Raw genomic sequence first — 25,663 nt, forward strand, 5'->3', positions numbered from 1 at the left:
GGTCTGGGTGGGATGCTGTCCTCTCTTATGGAGAGCTAGCGACAGCGCCATGGACTATAAGCCCTGTCTTTATTTTATAGCCAGATTCCACAAGGCAAAGTAAGGGCATGGTCAAGACGTTTACAACATTCTCGTGGGTTCGATCCTACTCAATTACATGCACCTGAACTCTATCAAGCCCACATCACTCAGGCACTTGGGGCCATGTGTTCGGACCACAGGTTCAAGCTTACAACTATAGCCTCTGGCTATAATTGTGCTGGGATTTGCACGTGGCCATGAGAGGACTGTGCCCTCTCATTAGTCTGGGGCTTGAACCTGTCCAAACACTGCCGCTCTCCACAAGATAGAAACATCTATGATGAGAGAGAATCGTTGATTGGCTGCCTCCTGCATGCCCCCCATTGGGGTTCAAGCCTGCAACCCAGGCATGTGCCCTTGACCAGAATTGAACCTGGGACCCTTCGAGTCTGCAGACCAACACTCTTTCCACTGAGCCAAACCAGATAGGGCTAAATTTGTTCTTTACTGTAGCTCAATATACTGCTTCAATCTCTCTGTCAAATGCCAATATAGAAAGGAGCTCTACTGTCATAGACAATCTGTGAATTGATGAATACAGAAAATTAAGTGTTACATCAATACGAACTGAATTTTGTTTACTTGTGAATCTCATTTTCACTTGTTGTGGGAGCAAAAAAAAAAAGTGTTTTATAGATTAAAACACAGACAAAAGCCACACAATCTTATGTAGAACAATTTATATACCATAGATTCTCTTCATCAAGGCTTCAGTGTCATAAGGGGGGGAAATGCTATGTAACTAGTTGACAAGTATTTATCACAGGTATATATTTTTAAATCATCTGACAATGAATAAAAATAATAGACTAGCCCTGGCTGATTTTGTTCAGTGGATAGAGCTTCCATCTGTGGACTGAAGGGTCCCGGGTTTGATCCCCAGTAGGGGGCTTGCAGGAGGCAGCCAATCAATGATTCTCTCTCATCATTGATGTTTCTATCTCTCCCTCTCCCTTCCTCTCTGAAATCAATAAAAATATATTTTAAATATATTTAAATAGACTAAATAGAATTTTAGAGATTACCTAGTGATGACAAGTGCAAGGTCTTCATTTTAGAGATGAGAAAACTGAAGATGAGTTGTCTTCCTCAAAATTATGTAGTAAGTCACTGATAGCCCTCCCAAATGAAGAGAACAGAATAGAGGTTAAATAACTTGCCCACTGTCCCACAGTGAGTGGTAGTTCCAGCTGTCACCTTTCTCAACTTCAGCCCAAAGATTCCCAAGGATTGTACAAAATTAAAGTTTAAAAAGGGGGTAATTTTAGAATATACCCAAGAGAGAAATAAGAAATTGGTTTTGATGATGTAGAATTCAAGTGCACAGTGCAATCTGAAGGTAGTAACAACTTAAATGCTCATTTGTAAGGAGCCTCATCTTAGCTTTGCCAGGGAACACTGTGGACACCTGAGCTATGTTTTTATGACTCATTCTGAACTCCTTAGAACCTGAAGCAGAGTTGAGCCTGAGGGATGAATCAAGCAGTATGAGAAGCCCCAAACTAATACTTACCATTACAGAATTCTATTTTGTGCCAAGTTATGCCTTCACAAATAGTATAAACAAATTCTAGGGAAGGATTATTGATCTCTATGCTGGTTATTCAAAGAATCTGAAGAGAGAGAGAGAGAGAGAGAGAGAGAGAGAGAAAGAGAGAGAGAGAGAGAATATTGCCCTGCATCAAAGATGCTTTAATAATCTTGTCTTTATTTTAATTGGGTTGACCTTGAACTTCAGGGATAAGTAAGCTTGGTTTGAAGACATACATAAAGGTAGACAATAATCAAGTTTAACCAATTAAATGGTGATAGGTTATACTGATTACCAGTTGAAGATCTAGAAGACAAAAAAATAGCTTCTCCTATGTTTTCCTTGCAAAGCCAAAACCACATATTGGCAGGCGCATTCCCACAGAAGGCTGATATATAAATGGAGTGGCATTTCAGTTCTACACATTCTACTTATTTAAATTGTTATTGATGTTGGTCTTTGAGACTTTTAATTTAATTTATCACCCATGAAAAAAACAATTGCTACTTTACATTCATATTGATAACTTACTTTAAGAATTCCTTTATATTGAAAAATAATTAGTATTAATTTAGAGGAATCAAACTGTCTTTTCTTTTCTTATTTTTTACCCTTCACAGCTGTGATATTTTTCCCTACGAGGCAATACAAAGTTAATGCCCATACTCAGGGGCTGGAAGACTTGGGCTGGGAGACAGTGAGCTGGTTGGGAACCTAAAGCAAGTGGCTGATTGTGCAAACTCTCTAGTGAGGTATGTCTTTTATCAGAATATGGAACAGATGAATAGAGCTTAGAGGAACCAAAACAATTTAGTGGTAAGGTAAAGGTAAATCATGGTGGCATCATTAACAGATGCAAGAATTCCAGAGTAGGAACCACAATTCTAAAGGAGATGTAAGCTAGGTATTAGATGACATTGGTGTGGGGCAAGGAGATGAAGGATCTTGGCATGGGATGAGTAGCTAGCAATATGAAAGAAGAAAATTCACCTGAGCAAGCCCCTCATCCCAGGCCTTAAATGTAAAGCTTTTGATGCACATTTGTTACTCTATTTTGGTAACCAATGGGAAAATTGGATAGTACAGTCATTGGCTTTATGAGAACATATGTTTAATAAAATAAAACTTTACAGAAAGCTGCAAGTTCCCCCAAATTGAAAGGAATTCAAATAAACTTTGCCTACCTTGTATTAATATATAATACATATGGGTACAACATGTGAGTAACAACTGTCTCAAGAAAGCAAAATTCTAAAATATGTGATGGGGAGCATAGGTCATTGTCACCCACCAACTTAAACAACCAGCTTTGCAGAGCATTCGACATTATCAAAGCCTGAGTTTCAAGTCATCATTAAGTCAATGAGAACCCATGTAATGCAAGACTAATGGTTTTCTTAATTCATCTAGCGCGGTATTTATTTAAGTGTGCTTACAAAAAGTTTGTTGGAAGTGGGTTAATCTATCCTTTCGGAAACATACTATTCATCAAGACATTTTTGTAGCTCTTTAGCAGGAGAGGTCACGATATCCTATTTTTCATAAATATCTGATAATTTCACATACTCTTGTATATAATCTTCCATTAAAGTAAATTCCCTGATTTCCTCATAAATTGGCATGCTCTTAAATTGGGGGTGCCAAGAGAAATTCAGAATGACCTTTATCATAAAGATGGAACATTGTGATGAACAAGACTGTTCTTCTAGAAGTGAGAATTCAGATATTTTCAGACATTTACTAAATGAGGTGCTATCTCTTTTGCATGTACAAATAAAATAGACCACAGAGTATTTTGGGGAAAGAGAGATCTTAGAATCACTCTTTTTTTTAAAATTGAATTTATTGGGCATTTATCCCAAAATTTTGAAAACACTTACTTGTAAAGATATATGCAACCTTATGTTCATTGCAGCATTACTCACAATAGCCAAGATATGGACACAACCTAAGTGGCATTCAACTCATGATTACATAAAGATGTGATGTAATGAAATACTACTCAGCCATAAAAAAATACAAGAAATATTACCATTGTGACAAGATGGATGGATCTTGAGAGTACCATGCTAAGTGAAATAAGTCAGATGGAAAAGGACTAGAAATACTATATCTTAACATCCTTACCTGAAATTAAGAAACTAAGGATCATGGACATTGGTGACAGGCCAAGGTCTGGGGTAGAATACAGACTCCCAGCACTGATCTGCCCTCCAAGTCATGGACATGTCCCACAGATAGTAGGCAAGATCATTTTAAGTTATTGAAGAAATAACAGAGACTAATACAATGAGAAAATTATTCTCTTCTTAAACGTCTTTCAGTACTTCTGATTTACATACAGTAGAAAGCCTTGGTATAAAATAAATGTAATTTGTAACGCCTCTGTAATATCTACTAGTCTCTGATTTTAACAGGGTAACAAAAGGTTGGAAGCATAGCAGGCGGCAAACTAGAATTTAATGGCATTTTAAAAATTAAATTTATTTGTAAAGTTTACTTCTATTTTTCAAAATGACATTGCTTTTCATTTGCAAGAGTGATATAAAGCTTATCTTAAAAATAAATTAATTTTGTTACCAAAATAGAGTTGATATAAAATATTGTGTAAGTCAAAGCTCAAGTAATCCTTATCAATCACAAAAAATCATAAAAATCATTAAAGGCAGCTTCAGATGACTAAAGTTGAATAAAAGCAAATATAGAATGACAATTATAACACTGATTGTAACTTCATAAATTGTGATTTTTTATTTTTTTTTTAAATATATTTTATTGATTTTCTACAGAGAGGAAGGGAGAGAGATAGAGAGTTAGAAACATCGATGAGAGAGAAACATCGATCAGCTGCCCCCTGCACATCTCCCACTGGGGATGTGCCCACAACCCAGGTACATGCCCTTGACCGGAATCGAACCCGGGACCCTTCAGTCCGCAGGCCGACGCTCTATCCACTGAGCCAAGCCGGTTTCGGCAAATTGTGATTTTTTTAAATATAATCACATATTATCTAGTTATTTGCAGCTACTTAATAATTTCATGAAATAAGCAGAGCAAGCAATGCCATCCCTATTTTATGGTGGAAGATAATAAAGCCAAGGAAAATAAACCTTTCATATGGTCACAAAACAAGTAAATAATAGAAGTTAAATTCATTTTCTCCAGAGGTTATTCTGCCTGTTAGTCAGGACACTTGTCCTACAAGTCAATGAAAATGGAAAGTTTGCTATACACGATAGCCAGTTGGTATTGACAGGATTTTCATGGGTTCTAAAACCTTCCCTTAGGGAAAAGCCATTATTGTATCCCCTATATAAAACATTCAATATATTAAAATTGAATAAATTGAAATTCATTAAGCATGAGAAAAATGAAGGAAATGTATTTTTAAAGGTATAAAACTATGATCTATGAACACAAAAATAGCACAACTTATTTAAATGTTTATAGCACTGCACAGAGAGAATATATTGCATGAAATTCAGAGAGAGAAAAAATACATATGTGAATTGAACTAATCACCTCCATTGTGTCAAGTTGATATATGCTACTTTAATATGCATTTTCTCATTGAACCTTCAAAACAACCAAGGGGTTTAGGTTATCTTAATTCTGTACAAGAAGAAAGTGAGGATCTAAGAATTTAAATGCCAGGCCTAAGGTCTCTTGAGTAGTGTCTCTCTATTTGCATAAACATGCCTTCATTGCTCTCTCCCCATAATGATTTGGGGAAAGAAAAATCTGATTTTGTGGTTATGATTGATCCATTAAGTACTTCTGGGTCTTAGTTTTGGACAGTTTTTCAGAGATATCAAAGGCTGCATTATGCCATCTTAAGCTGAGATGATTTTTAATTCACAATGTTCCATTCCTCAGGATTACCATTCATTGTAAAACATAATCTTAGAGGATTCGATTTAAGTCCACTTCTTTTTCATCCCAGCTTCTGGACACTGTTCAAAGCATAAAGATGCGTCCACCTGATGCACTGATCTTGCATATTGAGTAGGTTTCACAGTATTGTTAAGTATAGCTAGAGAAGTTTGATCTGTAAAGACATAAATCTAAAAAAAAGTCTCCATTTTGCTTACAAAACTGTGGAGTACTACTGGAGAGGTGCCATAAAGCTCCTCTCATCGCCCTGACATCTCTCCACCAGACTGGCAGAGTATTCACAAGACCTTCAGGGTCACTGTTTTCGATTAAGACATTTGTCTCTTGAAGTTCTTATTAAAAAGAACAGGAGTACCTAGGAGAAATTACACAGCAGTCTATGCTAATGTGTTCATTTATCATAATACACTACATTTCTGTGACACTCAATAATTCACACTCACTCTTCCCGCTCATCCTCCTAACTCCTAACCTTTCACAACTGATGGAATACTATTATTAGTTCAATTTTGCACAGAAGCAGAGAAGGAAATGTCTGCCATTTGCCATGCATGTAGAAGTCATGCATGTGTAATGGGACAGGGCCCTAGTTATTTACTAGTCAGAAAGTAGGGCCCTGCAGAAGAGGACTCTGAACCCTTAGGATAGAAAAGATGAACTGAAGGATAACAAGGTCTGGGAGTAGCTTTTTGGCCAGGGCCAATGGCCAACAATAAGTCATTGCTATAAGAAAAGCTAGATACTGGATGGCAAGGAGGAGGGGTCCAGAAATGAAATTATAGTATTGTTAGGGTATTAGAGTTCAAAAATATCCTCAGGATCACTGATCTCTCACTCTCATTTTACAGATGCTCAAAGTGAAGGCTGTAAGAAAGACTAAGAAACAAACAAACCAAGATGACATACAGGAAGAAAAAAACAGAGCTGAAATAAAAGTCAGGCCTCCTCACTTCATATGTTGTTCTCTTTCACTCAACTTTCAAGGTTGCTGAATGGTTGTATTTTAGAAAGAATTTAAATTAAGTAATTATTTTCAATGTAAATAGCGAAAACTTATGGTGTGGAAGTGGCAATTTGGATAGAAAGGTAAGAAGTTAGGGAAAGTGAAATGTAAAGAAGGAAAAAAGACAGAACAGCCTATACCTTCAATTAGCCATGCATCTGTTGAGTGTCAGTGACTGACAATACGGCTATATTTCTAATCCTATTAATAAAAGCCTAATATGCTAAGTGTCCGACCGTTGGTTCAACCATTCTGCCAGTTGCTGTGACATGCACTGACCACCAGGGGGCAGACACTCCAACCAGTAGGTTAGCTTGCTGCTGGGGTCCGGCTGGTTGGGACTGGGAGAGATGGGTCAGACACACCCTTGAGCCCTCCCATGGTCCCTCCCTGGCCCTGATCATGCACTGGTGGGGTTCCTCAGCCTGGCCTGTGCCCTCTTGCAACCAGAGACCCCTTGGGGGATGCTGGAGAGCCAGTTTCAGCCCGAACCCTGCAGGCCAGGCCGAGGAACCCCACCATGCACAAATCCATGCACCAGGCCTCTAGTCAATAATAAAAACATGAGTTTCCCTGGCATGGTGGCTCAGTTGGTTGGAGTGGCATCCTGTATACTAAATGGTTCTGAATTCCATTCCTAGTCAGGGCACATACCTAGGTTTCAGGTTCAATACCCTGTTGAGTTGTGTACAAGACACAACTGATTGATGTTTCACTTTCATATCCATGTTTCTCTCTCTCACTGCCTAGCTCTCTCTCTCCCTTCCTCTCTCTAAAAAAATGTAAAACACACACACACACACACACACACACACAAATACCATGAGATAATGAGACTTGTAAAAAAAAGGATTCGGCAGGTCATTAATAATCCCATTTTTAGCAAAGCATGAAAGTGGAGCAAAGTATCTCATGTGGTTTCCCTCAAACTTTATTTAGAAGGTGTGATATTCTGTAGGGAAACTCTTCCTTGAGTGATTGTGTCCTTTTAACATGATTGAGAGAATATGAAGTATTTTTAGGAAGTGTTTTGACAGTGTATACTTAGTAATTTGTAAATAATAGAAAATTTCCTGATTGTACATTCTATTCAAAATATATTTGCCTCGCCCTGGCCGGTTTGGCTCAGTGGATAGAGCATTGGCCTGCAGACTGAAGGGTCCCACGTTCGATTCTGGTCAAGGGCATGTACCTTGGTTGCGGGCACATCCCCAGCAGGGGGCGTGCAGGAGGCAGCTGATCGATGTTTCTCTCTCATCAATGTTTCTAACTCTCTATTCCTCTCCCTTCTTCTCTGTAAAAAATCAATAAAAAAATATATATATATTTTTAAAAAAAAACAAAATATATTTGCCTCAAAGGCATTTTTAAGGTACATCATACAGATGACATGGAATAAGAAAAAAAGGCTATTTTATTGATAATGCATGTACCACTTTAGTACATTATTTTTCTGCCATGCTCCAGGTGGATGGTAAAGAGGTGATGGATACCAAGTGGGTGGCTTAATGCATATTGTGTGTAAAGCTTCTTAGAATGGTTGTGACATAATGTTTTTAAAGAACCACTCTATTGAAAACAGAAATCTAGCCCCCAACACGCTAAGCAATAAAGGAGTAAATATTAACCTCCAGAAACTCAGTTTTTTTCAATCAGGATCTAGTGGTGCCCAGGATAAAGTGGCTTTCAGGACTTGGGTACATTTTAGTTTCTGATAGAGTTCCATTGTACTTCCAGGTTTATGCAACAAAGTGTGTTATGCAAGGTCTGCTTGCAGGAAGGGTAGAGAGAATGTGATGCTCAGGGACTGGCTGTGGGAGTTAAGGAGACAAAGAAGCAGGCTGAGTACAGGTATGATTGCCTTGGCAGATGATGTGTCGCACTGAGGTGATTTTATAGCCCAACTTATGGCATGAGAGGTGGTTAATTCATGATTTGGTCACAAGCCCTGGAATCTCAGCAGTGAGCCAAAGAGAAAGAAAAGCTGTCTTTGGTCTGCTCCTTTAGAAGCAGAGCCTAAAATGGGGCTTCTTGGGAAAGGCATTTATTATGGGAATGCCATCAGAAAGGAAGCAATAGAAGCGGGAATCCAATAGGGAAAATAGCTAAGCAAGTATGTGATCTCTGGTGGAGAAAGTAGTCCTGTCTATCCCACACCCTGGAATACAAATCTCACCACAGAGTTGGTCCCACCTTGAATCCAGGAAGCTGCCCTTTTTATGTCATTGACTGCTAGCTCCTGGGAGGGTGGTAGGTAACCTCTCAGGGAAGAATCCCATTGGACTAAAGGCAATTCTCTAGAGAACAGCAGTACTGCTGGGAGTCTAAACATCAACACTCATAGCTGGTTGGAAATAAATTCACCAGCCTCTAAGGCAGCGGTTCTCAACCTGTGGGTCGTGAGCCCTTTGAGGGTCGAACGACCCTTTCACAGGGGTCGCCTAAGACCATCGGAAAACACATATATAATTACATATTGTTTTTGTGATTAATCACTATGCTTTAATTATGTTCAATTTGTAACAATGAAATTGGGGGTCACCACAACATGAGGAACTGTATTAAAGGGTTGCAGCATTAGGAAGGTTGAGAACCACTGCTCTAAGGGTTCTAGGCTGGCCACCAACAGCCCAGACTGGGGCTAGTCAACCAGTTCACCTTCAGGAATGACTCACAAAGTGAGCAGACAGGAGTCCATTTTTACAGCACCTAAAAGATGAAAGGATAAAAAAGCTGTGGTACATTTACACGATGGAATACTATGCAGCTGTGAAAAACAAAGAACTCTTACTATTTGCAACAACATGGATTGACCTGGAGAGTATATGCTAAGCAAAATAAACTAGTCAGAAAAAGATAAGTATCACGTGATCTCACTCATATGTGGAATCTAATGAACAAAATAAACTGATAAACAAAATAGAACAAGAGACATATAAGCTTGGAATAGACTTTCGAACTTTAGAGGGAAGGCAGGTGATTGTGGGTGGGTGGGAAGAGATCAACCAAAGAACTTGTATGCATAACCTATGGACACAGACAATAGGGTGGTGAAGGTCTGGGGTGGGGGGCAGGGGTGGGCTAGATCTGGGGTGGGGGGCAGGGGTGGGCTAGAAGAGGTCAATGGGGGAAAAGGGGACATATATAATACTTTCAATAATAAAGCTTTTTTAAAAGAATGCTCTATATATCACAAACATGCTGGCTAGAAGATGAAGTGCAAGCTTCATTCTTCCCTTCATTATTTTTGGAGAAAAGATTTAACATTTGACTCACATGTTGTGACAGATAGACTAAGCACTTTCTTGCCTATTCATGAGAACAGCTCTACTTGGAATGCAGGCTTTATTTCTAAATGCATCACTAAATTATTTACTGTAATAGCACCAAGCATGCGTCTCCAATTATGTATATTGCAGTGTAAGTTTACATGCTCATAACATTTGCAAAAGCTAATGCACCTAGGACCTGTGGAACTTTCTGGGTGCTGCTTTTGTTAGGCTAGAAACTGCAGGGGGAAAATCACAGGATTTTTCTGATTTGCTGCTGCAACAGAAACAATCCCTGCAGCTTTCCCTTCTCTCTGAATTCAACTGATTTAATTCTGAGCTAGTGGCTCCTCAGTGAAACAGAAATGACTTGTACAGCCTCAAATTGGCAGTGAAAATCCTCATGGAGGCCCTTTTTAATTTTGGAAGAAACTTCCCCTAAAAATATCTCTTTCTCACCAGACCTTGGCAAGAAAGGAAGGAAATTCCTCCATTTCAGTAGCATAGATATTTTAAGTGATCTGCCCTTAAATGCTGAGATAATCCTTAGATTTTCCTAGTACCACATCTAGTTACTTTTGGTGCTTTGTAGAGAAAAAAATAAGAGGTTTGAAATTGAATTAAGAATTGCAACCTCATTGGTAATTACATTTCTTCCAACTTTATCTCCTTTCCATCTTTACAGAACGACTACATATTCATGTTCTAGATAAGGCTCATACATCACCTCTTCTAAGTTTTTCCTGTTAGTTACTCCTGCCTCTGGATCTAGTGTGCTGTGTATTACCTAGTAATAACAGTAATAATGTCACAATAGCTAAACTAACATTTCTGGAGCACTTCTTATGCACCAAGTACCATGCTAAGCACTTTATAGCCATTGTAACATTTAATCTTTGTAATAATTCTTAATATTAGTATCCCTGTTATACAAGTAAAGATGTCCTGCCTTCAACATCTCTGCCCAGGCAATCGCCTGGCTCTTTACTGAGTGCATCTCAGGAAGTATTTCATAAAGTTTAATCTGAGAAAAATCAAACATTAGCCTTGCATGCTACAAGGGGGAATCAATTTTCAAAGACCAAAACATAGACTCTTTAATTACTCACCACTTTTAGACACAAACCTCAGTGATACATTTGAGCACATTGCATTTGTTTTTAATCTGCTTCCTTTTTACACAGGCATTTTTAAATACAGGCATACTTGTTTTATTGTGCTTCAAATATATTGCTTTTTTTTTTCAAATCGAAGGTTTGTGGCAACCCTGTGTGGAGCAAATCTATTGGCAGGCACCATTTTCCAACAGCATTTGCTCAGTTGGTGTCTCTGTATGACATTTGAGTAATTTTCACAATATTTCAAATATTATCGTAATTATATTTGTTATGGTGATCTGTGGTCAGTGACCTTTGATGTTACTATTATAATTGTTTGGGGGCTCCAGGAACCACAACTATATAAGATGGTGAACTTAATCAATAAGTATAATGAGTATTCTGATTGCTCCACTGATTGGCCATTCCCCAGTCTCCCCCTCCACAGTCCTTCCTATTCCCTGAGACCCAACAATATTAATATTAGACTTGTTATTAACCTTAAAATGGCTTCTAAGTGTTCAAATAAAAGAAAGAATCACATATCTCTCACTTTAAATCAAAAGCTAGAAATCATTAAGCATAGTGAAGAAGGCATGTCAAATCTGCGATAAGCCAAATGCGAGGCCTCTTGTATCAAATGGTTAGTCAAGTTGTGAATGCAAAAGAAAAAAGTTCTTGAAGGGAATTTAAAGTGATAATTCAGTGAACACATGAATAAGAAAGTGAAGTGGCCATATTGCTGGAATGGAGAAAGTTTTAGAAGAAGAGAAGATCAAATCAGCCACAACACTCCCTTAAGCTAAAGCCTAAGCCAGAGCAAGGCCCCAACACTTCTATGAAGAAGGAGATGTGGGAAGAGCTCAGGAGATTTATCTCAGTGCTGCGGCAGATGCAATGGCGTGAGCACACTCCGCCTGCACAAGCTTCCTCGGCACACCAGAAAGTGGCATCGCCCGCCTGAGCTGACCTCCTAGAGCCCCTACATAGTACCCTGATCTTTCCTACTATTGGTTGCTCTATGGATGTTGTAAACTTCTGATTGGTCTGGAATGTTATATATACTGCTGCACTCACACAATAAAGTTGGATATGCGTCACTGAACCGGTCCCCTGAGTCGGGCATGCTTTGTTAGGACTCCGTTCGGCCTCACCCCCGCGGGACCTCCTGCTTCAAGGAGAGAGGTGAGGAAGCCAGCAGAGGCTGTTTGATGAGGTTTAAGGAAAGAAGTCATCTCTATAACTTAAAAGTCCAAGGTGAAGCAGCAAGTGCTGTTGTAGAAGCTGCAGTACGTTATCCAGAAGATCTATCTAAGATAATTAATGAAGTTGGATACACTGAGAAACAGATTTTCAATAGATGAACCAGCCTTATATCAGGAGATGCCATCTAGGACTTTCATAGCTAGAGATGATAAGTCAATGCCTGGTTTCAATGATTCGAAGGACAGGCTGACTTTCTTGTTAGGCGTTAATGCTGCTGATGACTTGAACTTGAAGCCAATGCTGATTTACCATTCTGAAAATCCCAGGCCCTTAAGAGTTATGCTAAATCTATTCTGCCTGTGCTCTATAAATAGAATAGCAAAGACTAGATGACAGTACATTTGTGTATACCATGGCTTACTAAATATTTTAAGCTCACTGTTGAGAACTAGTGCTCAGAAAAAAAATTCTTTCAAAATATTACTGTTCATTGACAGTGCACCTGGTCACCCAACAGCTCTGATCAAGATGTACAATGAGATTAATATTGTTTTCATGATTGTTAACACAACATCCATTCTGCAGGTTATGGTTCAAGGAGTAATTTCAAGTCTTATGAAATGCATTTTGTAAAGCAATAGTTACCATAGATTGTGATTCCTGTAATGGATCTGGGCACAGTAAATTGAAAACTTTCTGAACGGATTCCCCATTCTAGATGTCATTAAGAACATTCACGATTGATGGGAAGAGTTCAACATATCAACATTAATGGGAGTTTGGAAGATGTTGACTCCACCCCTCCTGGATGACTTTTAGGAATTCAAGACTTCTGTGGAGGAAGTAAAGGCAGATGTGGTAAAAATAGCAAGAGAATTAGAAACAGAAGTGGAGCCTAAAGATGTGATTTAATTGTTATAATCCCATGATAAAACTTTAATGGAGAAGAGTTGCTTCTTATGGATGAGCAAATAAAGTGGTTTCTTTTTTTTCTTTTTTTTATTCTTGAAATATATCCCATTTACTTTATTTTTTTCTTTATTGATTAAGGTATCACATATGTGTCCTTATCTCCCCCTAGCCCCCCTCCCACTCATGGCCTCACGCCCCTGTTGTCTGTGTCCTTCGGTTAGGCTTATATGCATGCATACAAGTCCTTTGGTTGATCTCTCCTCCTTACCCTCCCCCTCCCCTACCTTCCCTCTGAGGTTTGATGGCCTGATTGATGCTTCTCTGTCTCTGGATCTGTTTTTGTTCATCAGTTTATGTTGTTCATTATATTCCACAAATGAGTGAGATCATGTGATATTTATCTTTCTCTGACTGGCTTATTTCGCTTAGCATAATGCTCTCCAGTTCCATCCATGCTGTAAAGTGGTTTCTTGAGATGGAATCTACTCCTGGCTAAGATGCTGTGAAGTTTGTTGAATGATAACAAGGGATTTAGAATATTACATAAACTTAGTAGATAAAGCAGCAGCAGAGTATGAGAGGATTGACTCCAATTTTGAAATAAGTTCTACTGTGGGTAAAATGCTATCAAACAGCATTGCATGCTAAGAGAAATCATTTACAAAAGGAAGAGTCAATCAAGGTGGTAAACTTTATTTCTGTCTTATTTTAAGAAATTTCAATAGCCATGCCAACCTTCAGCAACCACCACCTTGATCAATCAGCAGACATCAACATCAAGGCAAGATCCTCTACCGACAAAAAGATTATGACTCACTGAAGACTCAGATGATGGTTAACATATTTTAGCAAGAAAGTATATTCAATTAAGGTATTTGCATTGTTTTTCTAAGCATAATGCTATTACCCACTTAATAGACTACAGTATAATGTAAATATAACTTTTATATGTACTGGGAAACCAAAACATTCATGTGACTTTCTTTAACTTATATAACAGGTATTTATTTCTCACAGTTCTGGAGGTGGGAAGTTCAAGATCAAAATGCTGGAAGGTTCAGTTCTTGGTGAGGGCCCTTTCTTGGCTTAGATGGTCACCTTCTCTCTGTGTGTTCACGTGGCAGAGAGAGCGAGCTCTGGCATCTCTTTCTCTTCTTATCAGGACCAAGTCCGATCATGGGGCTCCATCATCACGAACTCACCTACAGCCAATTACTTCTCAAAGTCCCACCTCTAAAAACCATCACATTGATGTTTGGGACTTCGACATATGAATTTGGGGGAACACAAACATAGAGGGTGGCCTACCATATGGCACTGTTTGAGGGAGCCTCTTTCATATCCCAGGATGGGATTGGCCCTCCTAGCATGTTGTCCTGCTGCTGTGACATCATATCCGTGTCAGATTTCTTCTCAGAGCCCAAATTTAAACAGACACGGAAGCTTCTCTTCAGAAATCAGGTATTGTAAAAGTCGCCTCCCTAAACCCCACACAGAAAGCACCATGGCTCTGTAAGCTGAAGCTCAACAAGCTAACCTAGGAAAGCAGAAATGGTTAAAACATTTGAGCAAGATTTCTTGTTGCTTCACTCCCTTTAGCAGCCATTGCTGTTGTTCTCTGACCCTAAATGGTTATCCTCAGGGTTTCTGAGATCACCATAGGGCAAGGGCCTCAGTCCTGTGACTTGTTTTATTATAAGTGGTCTGGAATCGAACTTATAATATCTCTGAGGTATGCCTGTATACTTTAAGCATATTTTCTTGTAAGGTTGTTTTACTTTATGAAAATCAGTCCTATTTTTCCAGAAAAACCATTAAAAAATACTTGGCAAGAGCAACATTGTTTATGAAATTATATCTGAGGAAATTGTATTTTTCTTATACATGTTCTGTTATTTAGAAATAATCTAATAATAGTTTAAAATTAATGATAATCCAAAGAAAATAATGGGAGTCAGAGTCAGAGATTCCTATTAATCTGTGTCTTTTCTATCAACCCACAAAAAAACTCATCCCATGATATCCAGTGACATTTCTATTTATATTCTGGCTGCTTGCTGACCTCATAGCAGATAAATAGTGTGTGAAGTCACCTATTTTTAAGTAACAGAAAGAGAGCCTTCCCACCTCTGTGGCAAAACGACTCCTGTCACTAACAGGACACTCTAGGTGGTACCTGAGTGCCAGAAGAGATGAATTATTTTTCCCGGAGCATTAAACTTTCAAATTTATATACTGGTAGTTTAAATGCAAGAGAACTTGGTTGAATAGAAAGGCAAAAATAATGACTGAAAACAGAGATTTTTTTTGAAATGTAGATAGATAAACGACCACAATTTCCAACTTTCCCATAGTCTTTGAGTCATCTTAAAGCCTCCTTTTTACTTGTTTGACCTTCTGTTCCTGAGTTTACATCCACAATTCCACTCACTTTCATACTATGTTCACTTAGAATATTGGATTATCTGGTATCTGTTTGCATACGCAATATAGCATTGAAGGAGCTTAACCAAAAGTATTTTCTCAAATGAATGTGAGAAACAAGAAAAAAAAAACTGTTTCAAATTAACATAGTTTGTCTTAATATGCCTGTTATAGAACATACCCATTTTTTATAAAAAGAGCTCTAAGTACTTCCAGGCCTTTGAATGGTAGAAGAGCTATGCCATTTTTTTTTTCTTTCCTACAACACCAAGGATAAGCTTATTTTCCTTGACCCTTTATAATTTTCAAAGCAGGTAAGAAGAAGAGAAGCTGCCTAGGCAGTTAAAATAGCTCTTGTCATTGAGAGTATGTATTTAATCCAATCCTGGACAACTGTATCTGTGTTTCAATAGCCTTTTTTGATAAGGACAGACTTTTAATAATAACTATCTAATTTAAAGAGACAAAACATTGTAAGTGTGCTGAGTAACAGAAATATTCAGTAAATACTCAATAATGCTGACAGTGTCAGCATTTAAAATCACATTAACAATGCCAGATAAATTACTGCATTAACTTAAAGTACTGCCAAATTGGCTGTATAATTTCTGAATGTTAATTAAATTAAATTAAAATAGTGACAACACATAAATAATAGGGATTTCAAGAAATCTATCACAAGAGAAAACAGAAACCAGCTTCCTAAATCAATCTGTATTTTTTATGTATATAACCAAGTGCTGCAAAAATATCATACTTAAGAAGCAAGAGCCCTAGCTGGTGTGGCTCAGTTGGTTGGGTGCTGGCCAGTTCACCAAAAGGTTGCTGGTTTATAGACTCCATTGGGGCACACGCTTGGGTTATAGGCTCAATTCCTGGTGGGGGGTGTGCAGGAGGCAACGGGTCAATGTTCTGCTCTCACATCAATGTTTTTTTTCTCTCTCTCTCTTCAAATCAATGTTTAAAAATCTTTTTTAAAAAGGAAGCAAGAATATATGAGATTACATTTATAGCAGTGCCTGATCATTATGCAATTTATGTTTTCAGGTGTACATTAGAGGAGTATTATCAAACATGATTCCATGTAGTGAAAGCTGTATTTAGCTCAATATTATAGGACTAAAATAGCAGATTCCTTTATAATGCTGCTTGTATAGTATAAACTAACATTTCCTTTTCCTCTAGTAGCAATGGCCTTTGGTAGCTTGAAGAATTTCAGCTAAAACATATTTAGTTTGAATGTGTAACCTGCTGTGAGTTATAAAATATTAAATTCTAACTTTTTTCTTAGACTGTGAACCCAAAAGAAACGCTCAACAATATATTCTCCAGAATTGTAATCCATGTATATCTCTATGGTAAATGTCATCAGTTCATTAAATGGTAAAGCCACTAGAACTCACTACCTCTAAACACTGCAATGTAATATTAATTTTCTTGATTGAATAAATATACTCAAGAGTCAAAGTTTGCTTGAGAGGGCATAACTTAAAGGATATTTTGAAGCTTTTTCAAAGCAGGAAAATATTGTTTCCATTCAGTTAACATGTATTTTTCCATTGTATCAAATCTACTTGTTGTTTTTGCTGATGACTGAGAGAATACAATGATTTCATTTCCCCTGTAAATCATAGAGATTTTTAAAGGAATTTACAATCACATAATGGCTCTCAAGATATTCTAATCTCAGCTTCATCATCTCATCACCCTCATCACCCAATTAAAATAGAACAGGAATTCTATGCGTTGCTGAAACTTGGTTATATATGTATTATATTTCCACTAGTTAGCTTGAGAGTTAAGAATTTTTAAAAAAGGAAAAGAGCTTATTCAATGCATATCTATCAAATGCCTTCCATATGCTTTGCACTGTTCTAGACACTGGAAATAAAGTATAACCCAATATATTAAAGTCTCTGCCCTTTTAGACATAGCATTGTCTATTGAAGAGAGATGGGAAAACACAAAAATGAGAAAATATGTAATAAGTTGACAAGTTGAATTGATAAAGTAAAAATAAGGTAATGAGGGTAAGGAGTGCTAGAAAGGGGCCCTGTTAAGGGAGTGTGTGCTATTTTATACAGGATATTCAGGGAAGTCCTCACTGAGAAAATAATATTTGAGCAGAGGCCTGAAGGAAGGGAGACAGAAAAATCATCCAGGAATCTGAATAAATATATTCCAGGCAGAGAAAACTACTAGAAAGACTTTGTCAAGGGAATGCTTGTAATGTTTGGGGAACAGAAAGAAAGCATGTGTGGCTGGGTCCACAGGAGTATAGATAGGGAAGAGTGGGTAAAAGTCAAATCAGAAGAGTAGCTAGCGCCAGAAAGATTTTATAGACTACATTTAGGTCTGGAATTTTATTTTGATTGAAAAGGAAAGTCATTGAAATGTGTGAGCCAAGAAGAAACATGGTCTGACTTGGGGTTTATAAGTAGCACTCTGGCTGCTCTGTTGAATATAGATTATGGAGGTTTAGTACAGAAGGAAAAAAATTAGCTCCAAAGCTTTTGCTAAAATCCAGGACTCACAATAGCAGTTGTGAGAAGTGTGAACATAGTAGAAAGCTGGAGCATTTAGGGCTTGCTAATGGATCTGATATGGGATCTTAAAGAAAGTCATCAAGAATGATCCCATTAAATGGATGATAAGATGTGAGCAATTACGAAGATGTATTTTCTTCTCGTTAAAAAAGCAAAATTTGTGGGAGAAGTCTAGGTCAGAGTGAAGGTTGGGAATCAGGATTTTGGCTTTGGACATGTTACATTAGACATCTAAATGAAATGTCAAGTAGGTAGTTGGATAAATAGCCTGGAATCCATTCTTGAGATTTCTGACTTTGAGAGTTCTTAAAGTGAAGATGGAATTTAAAGCCATTTGACGGGATGAAGTTACTCAGGGAATGGGGTGAAAAGAGCAAAGATCTGAAAAATAGACCCAAAGATTAGAAGTGGAGAGAGAATGAATAACCAGCAAAGGGAACTGGGAAGAATTAATTGACAAGGAAAGAAGAAACCTAAATGAGTGGCATCCTGAAAGGCAAATGAAAAAATATTTCAAGAAGGAAAAATACAATATCCTCACTGAGTAAGATGGCTGGGAATTGAGCACTGGTTATAGTAATGGGAAGGTTTCCATTGATCCAGGTATGAGTTGTCTCGGTGGAACAGTGAGGATGAAGTCTAATTTCAATGAGTTCAATGAGTTCAAAGGGAAATGTGTGAAGAGAAATTGGAAGTAGGGAGTATAATTAACATGTTTAAGAATTTTTGTTGGGAAGAGAAAGAGAGAAGTAGAACTGTACTAGGGATAAAATATAACATCGGAAATTTTTTTAGAAAGGGAAGAATGGTTTTTTAAGGAGAAAGTAGAAGGCTCTAAAGAGGTGGTAGTGTAAAGGATTTTGATGGACAGGCATGAGAAAAAGAACTTTCTAGTCAGAAAAGCATATTTAAAGCTCAGAAGTACTAAGAGGTGTGGCTGAAGAGTGTGGTTCCTGAGGGTATAACCTGGAGTGAAGAAGAAAATGCAACCACGAAAGTTAGTGAAGGTCAAAAAAGGAAAGCTATTGATTGTTAGTTGCAGAGTTAAGAATGTACATGATATCACATAAACCAGCAGAGGTTTTCAACAAATATGTGTTATGGTAACTCTAGCAGAACGTTTGGGTTGGAGGGTCCACTGGAGGATTGAACTGAATGGATGGAGATAACTAAAAAAAATAATTTCATTATTTAAGAGGAAGAATGGAGGCCTGAATTAGGAGGTTAAAAATAGGACAGATCTGAGAAACATCTCAAAAATAGATAATCAGTAACCCATGGACACAGACAATAGGATGGTGAAGGCCTGGGGCTGGGTTTGGGGGTTGGCTACAAGGAGTCAATGGGGAGAAAAGGGGACATATGCAATATTTTCAACAATAAAGATTTTTTAAAATAAATAAATAAAATTTTAAAAAACCGACAAAAAATAGATAATCAGTAACTAAGGGGGAAAAGATTTGATGACAAGATCAAGGTTTCCAGAGGGTTTAGGAAGACTGGTGATGCTTCCTAACCTGGGTAACAAAAGAGGAAATTATTGATTTGGGGTCAGTGGTCTTCTGTTCCATGTTAGGTTTCCTGGCTCAAAGCTAAATTAATCCTATGTAAGGGAGATTCTATGAGTCCTCCAAAAATGGAGATGGGAGGAAAGAAGGCAAAATTTTAAAAAAGAGATTCAATTAGAATAAAAACCCAGAGTGAAAAAAGGCCAAGTTGGTGAAATCATTACTTTCTAGAGGAAGCCATGGCTTGGCATCTCTCCCTGCTGTTAATTGCTTCACCTCCTGAACCAGGTTTCTTTGTTCTGGGCACCTAGGCAACTGTTCTCAGGACCTTGACAGCTGATTCATACATTTTACAGCTGATTCATTAAGTTGATTGACTCAAAATAGAAGACACTTTGATGAGTTATAAATCTCCACCTCTTAACATACTTACCCTAACACACAGGAAGGACATGTAATTGTAATTAACACATTATTTGGAACCTATAATCCAAAATCAGTGGACACATATCTAACTCATTATTTAGAACCTATTATCCAAATTTAGTGGAGAGCCCCACTAAATTTCTTCTTCAGGAATTAAATGAACAAATGCTGCTTTTCAATGTCAATTTTTGTTGTTAACCTAGCTTTTCCAGACTTAAGAAACTCTTTGATCCTAGGTTTATGAATGGTTTCATTCTTCTATGAATTTTGGAGAGAGGCCATCCTTTCATCCCTCATTTTCTAGCCTACGGATACAAAATCAGAACAACCATCAAATCTTCAATCTGTAGGAGTTTTCAGTGTTTGGCTAATCCAAAGCCTGACAAGTTTTGGTGACACCCAATAATCTGAAGTTGTTATATCAAGAATAATTGAAAACAGGGACATTTCCAGATATTGCCATTCACCACTCATTGGGATTCTATTCCAAAGTATTCAAATGGTTTATTTTTCCCTTGTCTTAAAGTTCTTTGCACAATACTTCCTTCATGTTTTCATGATGTCAGTTCGTTAATGGAGCATCTTGTGAGTGACGAGCTGCCTAGCTATCCTGGGAAAACAGAGAAATTGCATAGCTTCAACAAGGAGGCAGTTTTACAAGTTTTGTTAAAGAGGGGAAAAATCCCCTGTCTGCCTGAAAGAGACAATGTGCATGTGGGTTGGAAGGAAGAAACCTTTATTATGCGTGAGATGAAACATTGCTTTTATTAAGAAGTGTTGTTATTGGTTTTAGGGAGCATGGCACATTGGTGTGTGGGTTTTAATATGCCATTTGTCTTTCCAACGTCGACTGCCATTTAAAATGTCACCAGTTTTTCCCAGCGGTGAGGTAAAACCATGGGAACGGCATTCAAATCACTTCACAGAGTACAAGCCAATTTTAACAAACTCGTAATTAAAACCCAGCCAAATCTGTCGTCGCACTGCCAAAATCCTTCCTGTGTATTTCCCAATTAAATATCCTGTCTGTGAAGAAGCAGGCTTCTAGAGATGCCGAAACCAAATCACTAATGTCTTTATAACAATGAGACCTTACTGTTCTCACACCACACTGGCTTTCACAAACATCTGCGAGATAATGCATCCACTAATTCATTCAATAGATATTTATTAAACACCTATTACATACCAAAAACTCTTCTAGGCTTTGAGGATGCACCATTGAGCAAAAACAATGTCCTTGCAATGACAATGTGCTGCCATTCTAGCAGGGGAAGCAAACAATATATTAATAAAGATGTTTATTTACTGGAGGGAAGGGTTCCTCAGCCCAGCCTGCACCCTCTCACAGTCCGAAAGTCCTCAGGGGATGTCCTACTAACAGCTTGGGCCCAAGCAGGCCTAAGCCCCATCACCCCGCCACTGCTGCCCAGCCTCCCTCTGCGGGAGGTGACTGGATGGGCCAATCAGGGGATGGTGCCACCCCCCCCATCGCCCCTCCACTGCCACTGGTCGTCACCCGCGCCCCCATCGCCGTTCCCTCCCTCTGCCCACTGGCATGTGCCTTGGCTGGCCTGGTGCTGCCTGCTCACTGGCCCCGCCCCCTGCCGACTGGTCGTTCGTTCTGCCATTCAGTCAATTTGCATATTACACTCTTATTATATAGGATAATATAAATTATAGATAATATAATATTAGGTCGATAAATGCTATAATGACAAGGTACAGGAAGGGCAGAGAGAGTGACAGCACAATCTGCTTTAATTAGAACATACAAGAAAGGCCTCATTAGAGAAGGGATGTTTAAATAGAGAACCAAATGGGGACATAATAATCCAGGAAGAGAAAAAGCAAATGCACAGGCCAGAGGCAGACCCACCTTGATGCTAAGGAAGCTGAAGCTTTCAGGCTCCTCATTTGATCAGACCCCTGCCAAGGCTCTGGGAGGGGCCCTTGCCTTGTGTTCATAGGGTCACTTTTTTAAAAATAAAATTTGCACCAGAAGAAACTTGAACCACAGTTGGTTATGGTTGCTACATCTTGTCACAGCTACTTCTATTTCCACTGCACTGCCCTCCTTCCTGGCAGGTAGTGATGGAGTGGCCAGTGTCATTGTTGGAATATTGAGAAAACACATGTAGTCAGGTGAGAGTGGGTTTATGTGGTTTGCAGTCACTTTTGATTTCAGCTATTGCTGGCTTCCCAGGGTAGGAATCCAAGAATGCTCCTACACCCACTCTGCCGAGGTGCAGAGGGCAGTAACTTAATGATATTATGATGTCAGCTTATTCAACTTTGTAAATTGCCGTGACTTATTTTCTTATTCTAAATATGCCCTATTATATCCAATGTTTATATTCTCTTTCCTAAACCATGTCTCCTAAGTTGTATATGCATCAGGCTCATAGCACCTGTTGGGCCCTGACTGGGGAGTATGTTTGTCATGTTCGGTGCCTACACGGGGGGAGGTCAATAGGGCTTGAGGAAACTGAGTACCAGGGAGAGGAATGGAAGCTTGGGGAGTTGCCAGGGAGAGATCGCTCAGGGTCTTAAAAGCTAGCAGAACGTCTTTGGGTTTTATTCTAGGTAAGTGAGGAAGCCATTAGAGGGTTTTAAGTAGAGAAGTGATATACTCCAAGTGGTATTTTAGAAATAAACCCCCTGACTTCTGATGGAGAGCAAATTTGAAGGTGGAAATACAGGAAGCTGAGAGACTATTTTAATGATTCAGGGAGAAGGGAATATGGCTTGGATTTGGGTGGTGGCACCGAACTTGGTGAGGGTGAGCCAATTTGGGATATATTTAAAGGCATGTCTATCAGGATTTGTTGATGGGCTGGGTATGTAAGACAGTTACAGATTTGTCACCTAGGTCATTGAGTTAATGGTGGCACCATGTTTTAAAATAGAAAGCACTGAGAGAACTGGCTTAGAATAAAGTTATGATTTTGTATGCATAAAATCTGAGGTTTTCCACACATCCCATCACAGACGTTGATTACATAAATTTTAGTCATCAATGAATTACTGTTAGTATTTAAAGACATCAACTGGGTAAGACCACCACTAGGTGAGGAAACCAAGACAGAAAGAATGTAAGAGATATGCTGAAGGACTCATTGCTTACTATGACAAGGCTGAGTCTCCTGACTTTGAGTGTTTTCCATTACAAGATTTCTAAGAGAATCAGAAAGTAATAAAGAAATCTCCCGAGCGTTAGGCAAAGAGTTAGAAAATCCTGCTTTTGGAGAAGAAAAGTAAATCATTGTATCGCCCTAAAATATATTTGAATATTCAAGTCATGTCACTAATTTAAAATAAATTAGTAACTAACTTAAAATAAAATGCCTTACCTATTTTACAAATAGGAGTTTTCACAAATTATCATTTTAAATATATATACCATCAAAGAACATTTTAGAAAAGCCAAATCATCCAGAGAAAGTCTTAGTATTTTTTCTGGTGGAAACAGGTTTCCACTGTGTCAGCAAAAGAACCAAGAAATAAATTATTCTCTGGCTTGTCAAAAAAAGACATCGCTTCAAGCTTGACCTGAAGGAGTCACGGGAAATCTGATGGGAATAGCTCAGGACTGAAAAAATCCTTTTGAGAAAATGACCCTGTCTGGTTTTCCTCTGTTCTTAGTGGAATCTGGCATAAATGGCTTACAAGTGCCCCTTTAACGATGCAGTTCAAATGCTATCAGCTGTGTCACATCAGATTGGAGTGGGCTCGCCAGGACTTTGGGACCCCATAAGGCACAAAGCAGCATAAATGAAAAGACCTCATGATACTAAATAATGCAATAAGTTCTCCAAGGAGAAGATAAATATGAGTCTGATATACCTTGGCAGCATCATATCTGTCACTATTACAGAATGCAGAATTCAATGTGGGAATGAAAAATAAGAATGGATATTACCATGTGAGAGTTGAGAAGGGCTAAACTGAAACAAGGCTGATGTGACAAATTCACCTGAGGAAAAAAGCACACACTACCAAATGAATCAAATGAAAGCATTGATAAGGCAGTCGCACACACAGTGATGAGAATTTAGGGGAGAAACTAGGGATGGATAAATTTGATTCTAAGAAGACACCTCCCCAGAGTAATGACTTTGAAAAGAAGACATTTTCCTGCAATGATTTACATACTTTCTTTTTTGTAATCTCTATAGTTGGAAGTATTACAGAAATCTACTTTTTTTCTTCCCCATTGACCTCTTCTAACCCACCTCAAACCTTCCCCTGCCCCCCCCCCCCTCCCCCCACGCCCGGGCCTTCACCACTACACCACCCTTTTGTCTGTGTCTATAGGTTATGCATATACTCATACAAGTCCTTTGGATGATCTCTTTCCATCCCGCCCCCCCCCCGCCCCCCCAGTAGCCCCCCAACCTACAGCACCTTCCCTCTGAGATTCCACAATCTGTTCCATGCTTCTAAGCCTCTGGATCTATTTTGTAGCTTCTGTGGGAAGCAAAGGCATTTTGAACTTTGCCTTGCTCACTAACATGACTTATTTCTTTAGTTCAGTTTTTTTCTTCAAAACACTGTTTGGGTAAGTGCAGGTAATCCACTCAGTTAGTTGCATAAAAGCAAGTTATTTTCTTAGTTGGATTAACTAAGGAAGCACCGTGCCTCAGTACCCCAGCCTGTTCCCCTTTCCCTCACTGTCTTGAGTCTAGCAAACAAGTAACAGTTTCAGCCAACTCTGTATTTTGCCTACATGACTCCTCAAACTTTAACTGAATTATTTTCATAGAGGAGACCAATAATTTAAGGGGGGAAAACACCCTACATGTAGTTCACTTTTGTTAGCTTCCTTAGAATGAATGGCTAGGTGAAAATAAAAAGTCATTTTTTTTTTAGAATTGAGTGTTTCTCTGGGAGAGTTGGCAGCTCAATTACAGATGTACAGACTTCCAACCTGAAGGGAAATTCAAATCACATATTAAAACCTTTTGAAAAATAGAAGCATATGGAGCATGATTATATTCCTAGCAAAATATTTTTAAACAAATGGATTTGAAAGCTATTTTTTAGTAATATTGTATTTCATAATGATGGGAGGGAAGATTAAATATGTTTATTGTAGATTCGCCATGGGACATTAATTCTTCAATTAAAATCATAAAATCCTGGAATTGGACACTCACTTTTAATAGCAAAATGCTTAAGATGAATAATGGTATGATTTATCCAACCAACTCTGAATAATGTAATGAAGAACAAAAGGGGAGATGGTGAGGGTCAACGCTCCACATTCATCTTAAAGTGCCACCTTTCTTGTGGGGCTTACATGACTCATTCTAAGGCTATTTCCATACTAGAAATTAAAGTGAAGCTGCTGAATCCAGTAATACCAGCCGCCAATCTGTTCCTTGCAGAGATGGCTGTTAAAGTGGGAAACTCTGGGAGGTACCAGGCATGCCACTGGCTTCAGCGGAGACCACAATGGGGTTTTTACTACATATAAAGTCAAAAGAAGAAAATCCCTGGTATGCTGTCTACCAAATTGCAAACTCTTTATAATTCTTTGCTTGTATTTACTGTAACTGAAAATGACCTATGGAAATTAATTCTACTGAGAGAAAAACAAATAATTCTCACTGATGCAAATGCAAATATGTTCATTCTGCAGGCATAAGGCAAACCTCTGGAAAGCTGAGATATTTCTGTGGGTTTTCCCCCCACTTATGGATAACATTACAGCTGTACTTGCTATGAGATTCAGTGATGATGACCTTAAGAGGGTCTTACACT

The 25,663-nt window shown here is 38.4% G+C and overlaps 1 protein-coding gene across 2 annotated transcripts in view; it reads right to left on the reverse strand.

Moving 5' to 3' along the window:
• Positions 1 to 25,663, reverse strand: part of GABRB1 (gamma-aminobutyric acid type A receptor subunit beta1) — a 376,389-nt gene that overhangs the window by 308,282 nt on the left and 42,444 nt on the right. The gene's annotated exons all lie outside the window — the stretch shown is intronic.

Source organism: Myotis yumanensis, unplaced genomic scaffold (assembly GCF_028538775.1).
Source record: "Myotis yumanensis isolate MYYU_CA2020_CCGP unplaced genomic scaffold, mMyoYum1.0.hap1 SCAF_1, whole genome shotgun sequence".
Taxonomy (NCBI): domain Eukaryota; kingdom Metazoa; phylum Chordata; class Mammalia; order Chiroptera; family Vespertilionidae; genus Myotis; species Myotis yumanensis.